Here is a 16,904-nt window from a genome sequence, read left to right on the forward strand (position 1 = left end):
TGAACCAACCAGCTCGTCAATCGAAATTGTTGACAAATCTTTTGACTCCTCAATAGAATTAACCACGTAATCAAATTTTTTGTTCAGTGAACGGAGAAGTTTTTCCATGACCCAAACATCGTCGAGACTTTACCATTTCTTTTCATCTCATTTGTCACGGCTTTCAAGCGCGTAAAAAATTCACCAGTATTTTCAGAACTCTTCATCTTTAAATTTTCGAACTCTCCGCGTAACTCCTGGAGCCACACCTTTTTAACTTTTTCAACTCCTTGTAATGAGTTTTGCAAAATCTCCCAAGCAATCTTTGTTGTCTTTGCCTCCAAAATTTTTTCAAAGGTGGATTCATCGACACCTTGAAAACTCGTGTATAACGCCTTTTTGTCTTTTTTCCGGGACTCCTATAACACCGTCTTCTCGGAATTTGACAGGGCTGCTTCAGCGGCTGCATCTGTGGGCTCGTCATACCCGCTTTCAACAATATCCCAATTGTCATAGGAACCGAGTAACACCTTCATTTGAATACTCCAGTTACCGTAATTTGTACCCATCATTTTTGGAATATTTAGTTTCACCATCGTCGCCATTTTTCACGAACAGAACCTTGGCTCTGATGCCACTTGTTGGAAACGTGTATGGGCTTCACTTCTTTTTCTTTAAATCAAACTCAATATATAGATTAAATAAGATTTTTTAAATAAATAAACACTTCACTTTTATTTCAAATAAAGCTACGGCTTCTTTATAATACAAATGCAGGCTACGACCTTTTTTGTTTCACTCACAATACAGAGCTTCAACTCTTTGTTTCTTCCACTTCAATAATCAATTACATTATAAACACAAGAGCCTATTTATAGGTTACATATTAGACATATTGAGCTCATGGCTTACATCACTGTATTAACTTCATTGTTTCTTGCCGGCTTTATATACGTAGACTTTAAAGGATAGCCTACCATGATTCCTCGATGTATAGAAGATAATGCAGCTTCATATTTCATATTTGAATCTTGTAAATTGTGTAGCTAGCTCTTGCAGTAATTCTTCCATTCACATGACAGCCTGCCTTATTTCTAGGAAAAACTTGTGTAGCTGCACTTTGGTTTTCTTTGGCCTACCTTATATTTAGGAGCTCTCTCTGGCTATTTATTTCTTTCATATTTTCCAGCAACCTTTTCTCCTGGAACATACATGACCAACTCCTTAAGCTATATATTTCAAACCTTATCTCCAACCTGTATTTTTTATTTTATTCTTTTACACACATATAGATAATATAACATATTCAAACTCGTTAGGAAAATGGGAGTTTGATTTCCTAACATTAGAGCCGCATGAGTATTTATCTCAGTTTACTTCAGAACAGAAACTTGAAATATCAAATATGGATTTGTTTATCAGTTAAGAGGTTAGAACGAATTTGTGCGTAAAGCCAGAATTAAATTAGCGCATTACAACTTCTCTCACATATGAACGGTCACATAATCTACAGTAGCAAATCTCTATGTAAGAATATAGAATATAACAACTTTAGGAATGAGAAATCCAACATATGCAGGACTAAAGAAAAGATGTGCATTTTCTCACTAGTACACAAGACGGATGTGCACATTGGGACCATCTTCTTGGTTAGGTGTCAATGTCACGGAACCTTCAATCCGTTGACCTTGTTTAACATCTATTGGATTGTACAAGTAGACGAGCATCTACAAATATACATCAATACTTAGAAACAAAACTTCACTTAATACATAACAAGGAAATAAAGCTATTTAGTTCTGAATCAAGAAGTATATAAAAATAATAAAAGACATGAAAATATCCTAATTAAGATGTTATTTCGATCAAATTGTTTGACAATTGGGTACCAACATCCTTAATTACTCATGAGAGAGGATTGTTGACATTTAGGAAAGGGCTTTTGTAAATATCTATTTCCTAATATATGAATTAAAAAGGAACTGTGAGCCTGCGATGTATATGACAAAATACAGAGACAAGACTCCTTCGTTTCACTTGTAAAACCAATCAACTATTATTTCTCTTGTATATTTTTCAGTGAAATGAACAATCTACTTATATACTTCAAAGAAAGTAGCTCCTGACCTTTCAACTACAAAATAAACTCTTGGCCTTTCAAATTATATATTAACTTCTAAATTTAACCAACCCACTTAAGAATAACATTTAAAGTTTATTCAACAAAAATCCCCCATAAACTTAAATGCTTTTACCATCTGTCATGCCAATCATCTTCTTGTAATTGTCTAGAAGTAATTTCGGTAGCGGCTTTGTGAAGATATCCGCAACTTGATCCTGACTTGCGACATGAACCAATTCCACACTTCTTTTGTTCACATGATCTCATATAAAATGAAAACGAACGTCAATGTGTTTGCTTCTTTCATGGTTTACTAAGTTCTTTGCCAACTCAATTACTGATTTATTGTCAACTTGAATCACAGTTGCACCTTGTTGCTTTAGCTCTATCTTGCTCAATAAATTTCTAAGCCATATTGCATGACATACACACCAAGATGCAACCACATATTCAGCTTCACACGTTGAAAGTGTCACGATTGGTTGCTTCTTTGAAGTCCAAATAAAAGTTGTATTGCCCATAAAAAATATATACCCCGATGTACTTTTTCGATCATTTATGTCTCCACACCAATTGCTATCAGAGTAACCAACCAATTTGTTATCTTCTGCTTTTGAGTAGAACAAACCGAGAGACACTGTTCCTTGGATGTACCGTAGGACTCGCTTCAGCGCCTTCCAGTATGAATAAAATGACTCCTTCATGAACCGACTTAAAATGTCGACACTTAATAAAAGATCTGGCCTTGTGCATGTGAGATAGGGAAGGCTTCCTATCAAACTTCGGTATTTACTTGCATCAAAACGTTTTCCTCCATCAAACTTTGAAAGTTTTACACTTGGTTCCATTGGTGTTGATATAGGGTTGCAGTTTGCCATCTTGTATTTCTTCAAAATTTCTTTTGCATATATCTCCTGTGATACAAAAATACCTGTCTTAAACTTCAAACCAAGAAAATTCTTCGACAAGCCCAAATCTGTCATCTCAAATTCTCGTGTCACTGTGCTCTTAAACTCTTCTATCATCTCATTATTATTACCCAAAAAGATAAGGTCATCAACATATAGAGCGACAAATATTACGTTACTTCCACTCTTCTTTGTGTAAAGGGCATGTTCAAAGGGACACTGCATGAACCCGTTTCTCTTGAAATATCTATCAATACGAGTATTCCAAGCCCGTGATGATTGCTTCAACCCGTAAAGAGCCTTTTTGAATTTTAGCACCTTCTTCTCTTCTCCGATTTTTATGTAACCGGGTGGTTGTTCTATGTAGACCTCCTTTTCAAGCACTCCATTCAAGAATGCCGATTTGACGTCCATTTGAAATATCGGCCATTTGTTTTGAGCTTCTAGGGCAATGAGCAATCAAATTATCTCCATTCTTACAACAGGAGCAAACACTTCACCGAAATCAATTCCTGCCTTCTACTTGTATCCCTTCGCAACAAGTCGCGCCTTGTACCGCTCTATTTTGCCTTGAGCATTCATTTTTTTCTTGAAGACCCACTTCACGCCAATGGGATGACTTCCTTCTGGCAATTCTACTAGTTCCCATGTGTTGCTGTGATTAATTGCTTCAATCTCCTCATCCATGGCAGTTTGCCATTTTTTGACTTATACTGCCTCTTCAAAACTGATATTTTCAGAATCTGACAAAAGACATACAAGGTGTGCCTCATTTGTTGAATCATACAAATATTGCAAAGTTCGCATTTTAGGATGCCATGGCTTATCTTCATCATTGGTAGGTTCATAGTTTATTGGTATACTTGGTGCAAACACTGTTGATTTTTCAACTTCATTGGTAGCCTCCGTCAAACTGTTCCAGTCCCACTCGCTTACTTCATTTACTCGCACATCCCGACTCACCATCACTTTTTTGCTTTTCGGGTCAAATAGCTTGTACCCTTTTGTCTTCCCATCATAACCAATAAAAATATATCTTTTTCTTTTGTCTTCGAGCTTACTTCTTCGTTGATCAGGTATGTGTGCATACGGCACACTACCGAACATTTTAAGATGAGAAACTCTCGGCTTTTTTCCACTCCATGCCTATTGTGGCGTATGTTTCTTTAACTTCAATGCGGACATCGATTTTGCATGTAGATGGCGCATTTCACGGCTTTCGCCCAGAATTCTTTTGGCATCCTTTTACTCTTGAGCATTGATCCAACCATGCCGAGAATAGTCTGGTTCTTCCTTCTGGCCACACCATTTTTTTGAGGAGTGTAAGACGCGGTCAGAAATTTCCTTATACCTTGCTCCTCATAATATTCTTTGAAAGTCATTGAAGTGTACTCGCCACCCCTATTGGATTGTATAACTTTAATGTATCTATCAGTTGCCTTCTCTATCATTACTTTGATTTTTTTAAAACACTCGAATGCCTCAGATTTTTCTTTCAGAAAATACACCCAAGTTTTTTTGAGAAATCATCGATAAAAGAAATAAAATACCTTTTACCACTGAAAGATTCGGGGGTAATTGGTCCACATATGTCGGTATGAATCAGCTCGAGAGGTTGCTTAGCCCGATATTCTACCTTATTTTGAAACGAGGTTCTCACTTGTTTGCTGAGGACACATTCTTCACAAAATTTCTTTCGTAGTCCATGTTGGGTAGTCCATGTACCATATTTTTCTTTGCTAACTCTTTTAAGCTGCCATGATGTAGGTGACCAAAGCGGAGATGCCAGAAGGATGCCTTGTCTTCTACATTGACTCGCAAACATTTTTCTCGTATGCTTCTCAAGTTTAGTTTGTACATGACATTTCTTTCCATTTCAACTCGAGCAACCCAACGCCCTTGGTTTTCCTTCAAATGTAATAGACGGTCTTTTAAAAGAATCGAGTAACCTTTCTCTGTGAGTTTCCCTATACTCAAAATGTTGGTCTTGATGTCTGGTATGTAATAAACATCTTGGATAGACCTTATTAAGCCATCCTTTTGATGGTAACAGATCGTACCTTGACCTTTTAGCTCCACCTTTGATGCATCCCCAAATGACACATGACCAGCTTCAATCTTTTGCATTTCTTTGAACAGGTACTCATGACCACACATATGGTTGCTTGCCCCTGAATCGAGGTACCACAGAGAGTTATTATTGCTATTGACTTCATTTTGAGCCATTAAGAGAATATCTCCATTCGTTTCATCTTCCAAGGCTAGGTTGGTTGTTTCTTCCACTCGTTTATCAGATTTACATTCTTTTGCAAATGCCCCACTTTACCACAATTATAACATTTATCGGAGTTGCAATAGTCAGATACACTTTCTGACTCCTTCATCTTCATGCTCTCCAATTCGCCACGAAGAGTTTGGAGATGCACCCGCTTGACTCGGTCGGCTACTTTGAACACTTTTTCTAAAATGTCCCATGCTTCTTTTGAAGTAGTTTCACCGACAATCTTCTCAAAGCCCGACTCGTCAATGGCTCGAAATAACATGTATAGTGCCATCTTATCCTTTGATCGCGTCTCTTTCAATGCCTTGTTTTGTGCCGCCGAATAACCTATTGTATTTTCTTGTTCTTCAAAACTTTCTTCGACCACCTCCCATGCATCTTGAGAACCGAGAAAAGCTTTCATTTGAATGCTCCAGTTCTCGTAGTTCCCCTTTGTTAGTCGAGGCAGCGGTATTTGACCCATCACATTCGCCATCGGCTCTGATACCAATTTGACAAAATACAGAGACAAGACTCATTTGTTTCACTTGTAAAACCAATCAACTATTATTTCTCTTGTATATTTTTTAGTGAAAGGAACAATCTACTTATATACTACAAGAAAAACAGCCATTTCCTACCAACATTTTGGTAGGTAATGACCCAAATCTGGTAGGAAAAGGGATCAGTTCCTACCAATGAGCTTGGTGGAAATTACTCAGGTCGGAATTGCCCCTTGGTAGTAATTGGTGCTTGTATCTCAAATGGTCCCCACTTGACAAGTGGCTGCCCATATGGCATGCCATATGGTCGGCCACATCACCTGCCACATCACACAATTGGGGACCCAGTTGATGAGTTGTCTTGTGGGACCCAGCCACGTGTCATGCCACATGTCATGCCACGTGTCATGTCACGTATCATGCCACGTGACATGACACATGTCATGCCACGTGTCATGTCACGTGTCATGCCACGTGGCAATTTACACAGTCAGGTCCTTTTTCCTACAAGAATTGGTAGGTTTTGATTGAGTATTTCCTACCAGAATCGATAGGTTTTGATTAAGAACTGGTAGGTTTTATGCCAGCAGCCGTGAAAATGGACATTTCCTACCAAGCATTTCCTACTACTGTTTAGCTTGAATGCGGTAGGAAATAGCTTGAATGTGGTAGGAAATAACTTGAATGTGGTAGGAAATGTTGGACCTCCTTAATATATATATATATATATATATATATATATATATTCTATTGATATAAATGTAGAACAAATTGTACATAAATAATATCTACATTATAAGCATACAACAATAACCAAAATTGAAAAATTCGCCATAAAGCACAATCCGGGAACATCTCTTTATCATAATATAAAAAGTTAAAATTACATCTTCATAACAATTGTTCAGTATTACAAATAATAATTGCAACAATTAATTGATGTTTAAAAGGTTTAGACTAATTATCTTTAAATTATCATCATCGTTGAATCCTTTGTCTTCATTGTTTGTAATGTCTTCATTTTCGTCATTGTTTTTCCATTTTCTTGGCCTCAAATGAATAAAATCTACATAAAAAAGTAAATAAATGTTAGTAGTCATTAACACACATGAATAATTAATACATGTAGTAAAAAAAATTAAGAAGTAATTACATAAAAACTATAAATCAATCAAGATTATGTAATGTTTTATGAAGATTCAAATGCATACATATATAAAAGATGGTTAATATGAATAAATGAAGATATTTATCAAAAGAGAAGAAGAAGATGAAGAAATTATGAAATGAAATTTTGGTAGAGTAGATGAAAATGAAAGTGAAAAGAGAAAGATAGTAGTTTATAGGTTCAAGTCACCTATTTCCTACCAATATTGGTAGGTTATGGCTTCGGGCGCAATTTTTAAATTTTTTGATTTCGTTTTGGCTCCATATTAGAAATTTTCATTTTTGGTTTTGGCTCCATGTTTGAAATTCTTGTCAAATTATGTGGTTCATTTCCTACCAATATTGGTAGGTTTTGAATTGGGCAAAAATTTTGAATTTCTGATTTTGCCTCCATGTTTGAAATTTTTTTATTTGGTTCCATGTTTGAAATATTCGTGAAACCAAGGTTTATTTCCTACCAATATTTGTAGGGTGTGAGTTTGACAATTGTTTTGAATTTTTGGTTTTGGCTCCATGTTTAAAATTTTGGTTTTGGCTCCATGTTTGAAATTTCATGAAAATAAGGTTTATTTCCTTCCAATATCGATAGGCATATTTGTTCACGATCGATCCGAGTTTTGATCGAATCGAGCCGAGCTTTAAAAAAATTTTGACGAGTAGAGTCGAGGAGAGCTTTTTTATCGAATAAAAAATTGTGTTACAGCTCGAACTCGTTAACTAACGAGCCAAGTCGAGTGGATCCGAATATGAGTTTTCTCCATCAATACGAGTCAGGTCGAGCCGAGTCAAGCTGTAGTAAAAATTTTTGGTCAAATTACTGGTTGACTGTTAAAACAACAAACTAAATATATTTTTTTCTAAAAGTTTTATCATATCACTTATATATATATATATCTTGACATTCGTACGATTGAATCATTCATAAATATTTTAAAAAAAAATTGAAACATCAATATTGGACTAATCGCTAGTAAGAAGAACTGGTCAAACCATTTGTTAATTGTTAAAATAATAAACAAAATAAATTTATTTATTTCTAAACATTTTGTCATATCACCAAAATATATAAATCTTGAGGTACGGTTGGATCATTCATAAATATTTTTAAAAAATCAAAATATCAATATGAAACTAAACACTAGTTTAAAGTAATATTCAAAAAAGTGGTTGATTGTTAAAATAACAAAAAAAATAAATTTATTTTTTTCTAAAATTTTTGTCATGTCACTAAAACATATAGATCATTACATCTGAACGGTTGGATCATTTATGAATATTTTTGGAAAAATTGAAATATCAATATCGGACTAAACGATAGTCTAAAGAACTGGCTGGTTGGCTGTTATAATAGCAACTTGAATACATTTATTTTTCTAATAATTTTATCATATCATTAAAATATATAGATCTTGACATCCATATGGTTGGATCATTCATAAATAATTTTAAAAAAAATCAAAACATAAATATATGATTAAACACTAGTTAGAAGTACTATTCGAACAATTGGTTGATTGTTAATATAAGAAAAAAAATAAATTTATTTTTTTAATTTTTTTCATGTCACTAAAACATATAGATCTTAAAATCATGCTGTATCATTTTTAAATATTTTTTAGAAAGTCGAAACATTAGTATGGTACTAAACGCTATTTAGAAGAACTGGTCAAGCTATTGGTTGACTGTTAAAATAACAAAACGAATACATTTCTTTTTTTCTTATAAATTTATCATATTACTAAAATATAAAGATCTTGACATTCTTATGGTTGGATCATTCATAAATACTTTTATAAAAATCAAAACATGAATATAGGGCTAAACACTAGTTAGAAGTATTATCCCAACCATTGATTCATTGTTAAAATAACAAGCAAAATAAATTTATTTTTTTCTAATTTTTTTTCATATCACTAAAATATATGGAACTTGCCATCTGTACGGTTGTATCATTCATAAATATTTTTTTTAAAAAATGACTTTCCACTTTTGAAGTTATATTTTATCGAAACATTTCGATATTTATTATTATTTTTTAAATAATTATAATTTATCTAAATATAGAGTTGCAAATGAACAGAGCCGTTCGTGAACAAAACTCGGGATCGGCTCGTTTAAGTGAACTCGGCTCGACTAGTTTTCTTAAATGAGCCGATCGCGAACAAAAAATAACATCAGATAATTAAACGAGTCGAGCCGAGTTTTTTGTATGTTCGGCTCGGACTCGGCTCGTTTAGCTCGGACTCTGCTCGAACTCGGTAACTCGGCTCGGCTCGGATAAATTTTTTATAAATAACATATAATAAATATTTACTAATCACTTATATAAAAATTTTAAATTTTTTAATTAAAATTTAATACTAATTTTAAAGTAAAATGATTAATTTAATAAAAATTTAATACATATTTTAACAATAAATAATTTAATTACTTTCATACAGATCACTTCTTGATTACTTTAACAAACAATTTCTAATTAAACCTAACCCTCAATTTCACCTCACAATTTTATTAGAGGAGTCTATGATAAAATTGACAAAAATTACGATTTTGAATAAATTAAAATAGTGAGTTGTTAAAATAAATTATAACATTATAATATTTTATAAAAAAAAACATAAATTAACTTTTAATAATTACATTTTTCAACCACTTAAAGGGGCTTGCTTCCTTTATTTTATTTTATATGCCTTTTCTAATATAAACCAATTTAACAGAAATATCAAAAATTACTAAATCTTTGACAATCAACATCAACAATTTAAAATTAATGTACGATTTCTAAAGTTATGAATGTTTCAATAATTTAAAATAAAAATGATTTTTTTTAAAACTCGACTTGTGAAATAAATTAATAAAATTGTAGGAATTAAGAAATAAGTGTAGAGTGTGAGTGTGCGTATATAATTGTAAGATGAAATTAGTATTTGATCTCCATATAACTTATAAAATTATAAATTATACCTTATGTTAGGTCGATTAAAAAATATATGCGAACTATTAGTGGACAACTCGGCTCCGCTCGAGTTCGACTCGGCTCGGTTGTTCGTGAGCAAACTCCTGTTCGGCTCGGCTCGGCTCGTTTATAAATGAGCCGATCATGAACTTTTTTTCGGCTCGGCTTGGCTCGTTTTAAAAAAAATTATGCTCGGCTCGGCTCAGACAGAACTCGGCTCATTTTGATATTTATTATTTTTTCGTAATAATTATAATTTATCTAAATATAAGAGAAACACAAAAATGTAAGTATAATCAACTATTTTCTTGAATTTCACTACTAAAATGCATACATCTTTAGGTCTTTAGAGTTTGTTCAACAAAAATGTGACAAACAATCAACAAAAAATACGAAAATGTAATTTTTTCTTTGTTTTTGGTCATTGCCCACCAATACTGGTAGGAATTGAACGTTTTGTTTTAACAAAGTTCACTTTAACTATAATAAATAACAATAAAAAAACTTCTTCTTTTTCTTCTTGATCTTCCTTATCTTTATTTTCTTCTTCTTTATTTTCTTTTATTAACTATAATAAATAACAATGAAAAAACTTCTTCTTTTTCTTCTTGATCTTCCTTATCTTTATTTTCTTCTTCTTTAATTTCTTTTATCTTATCTTTAATACATTAACACCACACAATACAAAAGAAAAAGGTAGTGGGTCCATTTTTAAATCTGGACATTTTTTTCCCATTAAATTTGGTAGGAAACACCTTTTAGCTGGCAGATCTCTTTTCCAACCAATATCGGTAGGAAAAATCCATGAATTATTAAAAAGTTTTTAACGTCAAAAAATAATATTTATTTTGGATAATACGTGGACCGCTGATATTGAGGGTGAGGTCCTATCCATATAAAATTTCATCATTTCCTTCCAATATCGGTAGGTTTTAAGTTCTTACCAAATATGGTAGGAAATATCTCTAAAATGATTAATTTTAAAATAAAGTTTAATTGATTTAAAAAGGTGAGAGCTGATGACATGGATGGTGGGGTCATTTTGGTATCATTTTTCGATTAAAACCTACCAATATTGGTGGGAACTGATGTTCCTACCAATATTGGTAGGTTTTGGTGCTTGCGTGTTCAAGATTTGGGCCCACCAGGAGCAATTCCTACCAGATTTGGACCTGGCAGGAAATAATGGAGCAATTCCTACCAGAATTCCTTGGTAGGAAAATCTTGGTAGGAAACGGCCCTTTTTCTTGTAATGAAAGTAGCTCCTGACATTTCAACTACAGAATAAACTCTCGGCCTTTCATTTTCTTTATTAACTTCTAAATTTAACAAACCCACTTAAGAATAACAATTAAAGTTTATTCAACAGTATATCCCTGAATCTGCAACATAATATTTCCCCAAAAGTAAGTTTGTCCCAGGAGAATGTCTACAAGAGTTCTCTATGTATTATATGGGATTCAAAAGGAGATAGATATAATGCTAAATATTGCTTCACAAGCTTAAGGATTGATGCTGATGAAGTTATGGAGTACTAATGCATCCTATATGCAAGTTTATGGATAGAGGATGAAGTAAATTGAAGACTTTGTTTTGTAATAAATTAGTGAAGGGTTATCCAAGAATTATAATCTTTTAAATTATCCTATCCCTTTTGTTTTAGACAATGCTAGTTGTGGAAAATCATAAGAACGCCTGTTTCCTAAATTAAATAGTATTAATTTCAGCTGTGGATAAGCAATTTAAGCATGGTGTTATTGAAGAGTAATGAAAGTAAAAGGTAGCAACATGCTGAAAAAATTATTATACTCATACTTGTTCCCATTGTGTACGCCGCTTGTCAGGTGCCGTTGACAGTACAATTGCTTCATTCATATCATCATACTTTCTCTTTTGACCACTTATAGTAGGATGATTGCTTGTAGACTGCGTGGGTGTTGTATTACAATCAGCAGGGGATGTCACAGGGACAGAAAATTCGACATCGAACCAGAAAGCAAATCCATGAAATGGAGCTGGAAATGAAATTTAAGATAGTTGTTTAGTTCGACATAAGACTACAGAATATATGAATTAAAACTGCAAATTCTGTGAATAGTATATGTGAATTACACATGATCAACTATCAGCTTTCATGAGAATAGAACAAGATATATGGATGAAGTTCGATAGTGAAGGACACTGCAAATAATCAGCTTGAGCCTAGTTTCGTATAGATGTGCAGTACTGTTATTTCAAAAAGTATTTTAAGTCTTACCATATTGCCATTAGTTTCATCTATTTATATCATTTAGGCCCTCGTCTTTAAATTTTGAATTCCTCCGGCTCGTGAAAACATTCCTCCCTTCCACTATTGTTTCAGCAAAAAGAATTTATAACCCTTTAAATATTTTGGGGGAAAGAAAATAACTAGGCAATTCAATGTGCATAAAATTAATAAGTTCTCCGGGGTTGAAAGCAATCTAGAAATAGCATCCGGGATGATATCAATTCGTGAAACATTTAGGATACATTATAGTACTTGAGTATGTTGCCACATTTGAAATATTTAGATGTTTCACATGAACTGATATCATCCTCATGCTTTGTCTGGATTTCTTTCAACCTCGGAGAACTTATTGATCTTATGCGCATTAAATAGCCCAACTATTGATAATGATCCTAATTTTGTTGACTTGGAGAATAATAAAGTTAAACGGTTACTTACTCTTTCCACGAATATACTTAAAAGGGTATGTCTCTTTTTGCTGAAACAACTATGGAAGATAGAAATATTTTCACAAACGGGAGGAATTCAAAAACTAAAGAGTAGGGCACCAGTGGGATTATGATTTATTTGAAATGGATTCTCTCACATTCTCTTTTGCGGTTTGTTATAAGGGATCAGACAAGTTTGAATAATTATTGGTTCAAAGGAGGATTTGCAAGAAAGGGTTACATCTAACAAGACTACATTTAACTTAGTACGATTCTTTTAAACAACAAATGCTTTCAAGAAATTAACAATATATACCAGTAGTTGCCACACTGTATGCCCGATTCCCCAACAAAAAACAATAATGTGGAAGAGATATACCCACTAAAAATAGAGGAAACATGCACAGTACCCCTCTACAAAAAAATAAGGGAAAAATTGCATTGAGTTACGGAGAAGCATAAGAGAATACTCGAGGCTATCGTGTGACAATGGTGGTTCTAGGCGAACCACCGAGTTAGTCAAGTTCTGGTAGTTGACTTTAACGTCAATACTAAAGCTAAACACCAAAAGCGAGAACTGCAAGTGATGCTTAAAAATGCAAGAGGCTTATTAACAGAAATAGTAACTTTAAAGTCTTTGCTTTTAAAGATTAAAAAAGGCTTCTGTTTAACAATTTTAACTAGTTTTACCTTAAGATTTAAAACCCTTGCTTAGTAACTAAATTTACAAAGTCCACAAGTTATACAATCAAGTGTCAATACTATCATCACCCATAGAAGCAAACTAAAGGAACTGAAACTATTACCAAATTTTAATTAGATAAAAAATTTACCTTAATGCTCTCTGAGTCAAACGTAAGAAACTTGGCATTAACAAGTCCTAGAAGCATACTTGTAAACTGCGGATAACTTTTTTTTTCCTTTATTTATACAATGTTTCAAAATAATGACGTACCTTTATACGTACATTCTTCTATCAGGAACTCCAAGCGTAATGGAAAAGATACCAATATAACTGAAATTGTAAAGCTTTGGTTGAAAAACGACAAAACTACGGGGAATATAACAGTAGGTTGAACTTTTCAAGTTCACCAACCGAGGACAAGAAATGATATGATCTGTGAAAACTGTAATGTGAGATTTTATAGATTGAGAAGAGTGGGGTAATGTCACTCATATTATCGAGAAGGATGACATCACGGAGATATAGACGTAATAGAACTCACTACAAGAAATTTGATTTGACACAACAGTTTTGCACCGATGTCTGACTTCAAAATTTTCCGTTGAATACCCAGCAGTCGTCTGATATGAAGTAACACAACGGTTTTTCAACCTTTGTTAGAAAAATATAGCACAACAGTTATGCAAGACTTGTTAAAGTTCAAGACAAATAACGGAATTAAAAACAAGAACTATTGTTGAAAACAGTGTAAAACAACAGTTTTAGTTCTACACAACGGTAAATTTGTGTCAACTAAGAGTATTCAATTTATAGTTCAAGACAAACAACGAAATTGAAAATAAGAACCGTTATTGAAATAGAGTAAAACAATTGTTTTAGTTCTACACAACGGTAAACTTATGTCAACTAAGAGTATCTAATTTTATTCTTAGAATTTTATGTCTATTGAAACAATGGTAATTTCAATTTCACTATTTTCTCAAAACATAACAACAACAGTTTTCAAGAAAAGCCCTTATTCTAGTTTCTTTGTGACAATGGCTTTTGTTCAGAACCGTTGTGTGGATAGTATTAAAACAACAGTTTTGTTCAAATCAAGCATTGTGTACATGCTTTTAAACAATTTTTTTGAATGTGGAGTAGGTGTTCACTATTATCTCAAAACTATTTAGACAATTCTCTGTATAGTAGTCACATTGTTCTTTATATTTTGAGACAACACTTTCTAATTTTTACCATTTACTTGAATATTATTGACACAATGGCTTATAATTTTTACCAATTAGATTATCTAGCATAAGGCAACTATGTTGATAATGCATTACTTAAGGTGGTTGTTGTTTGGATATGTACTGTACAATGGTTGTTTTTGCTTTGAATCACCATTATCTTTTGAAGTATAAAATTTTTGCATACCAAATTCACAGTTCATGCACACCAGCGCCTACGGAAACTTAAAACTAAAATTTTACCAATCACAAATCCATATAAAACTAAATCCATATCATTCAATTCATCAATCCGCAACTTATTAATCTAGGAACACAATCCAAGCCAACTAAATCGAACTACATCCATAGACTTCAACATTCACAATACTTAAAAACAAATTCAACAAGAACCAAATCCTACAATCTGATCAGCACATAAGAACTTCTACTAAACATCCAAAGTTTACTTAACGTCTCACATCACCAACTACAAATTTGAAAACTTGCACTTGACGAAATATTTCTAAAGAAAATGATCAGAATCTAGAACTTTAACTTGCATAGTTTTTCATAAAATATTTTGCAAATTCAACACGAATCTCATTTATGTCATCATCGGCATACACCTGGTTCGACCTACGCAACCACTGAAAAACCATCCAAAATTTTTATAAGTCACATATGCTACTAATGTACGCGTAAATACAAAATGGTGAGAAAATCCAAAGAAAGTGAATTTTTTACCTTAGTGACAAAGTCAAGCTCTTTGTCGTGAATAATTTCTTTAATGTACCCCATAACGAACAAGCCAAAAACCTTGTTCCCCGTTAGCACTCGAACTCCCTGAAAAAAGCAAACACAAATTAAATTATAATTTCATACAAGACATAAATTAAAATAATGAGAAATATTATTACCGCCAAATTCTCCCTTAATACTTTCTTCTTTAAAATCTTATTCAGATCCTCCTCCTTATACAGCTTAATGGCATTATAAACCAAAAAAATATATGAACAGATTAAAAAAATAGTGCAAAATATGGTTTGACAAGGTAATTTACAAGTAAAGACTCGTATACACAAACTTTATAAGTTGTACTTACTTGTCGACAACATCAACCCATTCCCCGTTTGCAATTTGATGTTTAAGAAGGTCCATGTAATAGACCATCTCTGCTTCGGTTTTCACAACTGTCAACATCCAGTGTTTCATACAAAAATATGAATAAAGATGCATAACAGTTCTAGCAAAATTGACATAATCTAATTCACCTTCTAATATAATTTAACCCTAAATTACCGTAAATTCAACTTACAATTTGCAAGAAATATTATCAACTTTAAACTCAAAATTATATTCATGTATATAAAATTTGTATCTTAAATTGTCTTAAGAAATCAACTTAAAAATGGCCATACATATGATCATTTTAATCTAAGAAAATTATTTAAGAGAATGGCTTATTAGCTAGCAATAGTATAAATTAAATACTCACACATCATTGTAAGGCATCAGAAAATATTGGCCTTTGTTAGCACCCTTGAAACGTGTAGCTAGTGCACATGACCTCTGTGCTGCAGTACCACATCCAATGGCGCCAATTGTGCTACGATCTACGAAGCTTATCATGCTCAACATCCTATTATTTTTCACATATTCATTTAAGAGGCTACATATATTATTAGGCAGTAGTGAGTAAAGATTCTGACTTTAATTCCGGAAAAATAAATAAAGAATTTTAGCATAAAAACTTACTGAATATAAAGGCAAATGACTGAGCCTTCCATTTCACCTCGAGAGCACACCGCATGTACATCTGATAAGAACATGGTTTGCGTATTTAACAAGCCAAAGGCTTGTTTGCTGAACTCAAAAGAAAATTTTTGGCCATCACTCAGGGAATTCTTGGCCCATGTCCATAAGTGCTTCAATGCATACGGATAATTTCCACTCATCTCAACAACCAGCTTCGGTTTAACATCTTCAATTATTTATATGACTTCTTAGATTTCTTGGAAAGACCTTTCTTGGTTCTCTAAAATTTTTTTATATATGTTAAAATAGTAAAAATAACATGCTCAATAAATACATACTAAATATACTAAACATTCTAAAAAAACAATTCTGACCTTTGGAGCAGACAAGACATGTATAGTGCTATTGTTTCCTCCTGCAATGAGATCTCTTGGCCATGCAATAAAAGTTCCTATGGCATCTTGCACAAACACAATTTCATCGCCAATAGGGAAGGGAATCTTTGCTTTACCTTGAATGACTTGAGTAATTGACACTCTTGCATTCTCTTCTCCAAGTCTTACTCCATGGATAGTCTGCTCATGCCCTTCAACAACTAGTACTTCATCAATTTTTGTGAAGGCAACAATGTTGTTCAATGATCCAACTGCTAGTTTGCATA

This window comes from Apium graveolens, chromosome 1 (genome assembly GCF_009905375.1).
Source record: "Apium graveolens cultivar Ventura chromosome 1, ASM990537v1, whole genome shotgun sequence".
Taxonomy (NCBI): domain Eukaryota; kingdom Viridiplantae; phylum Streptophyta; class Magnoliopsida; order Apiales; family Apiaceae; genus Apium; species Apium graveolens.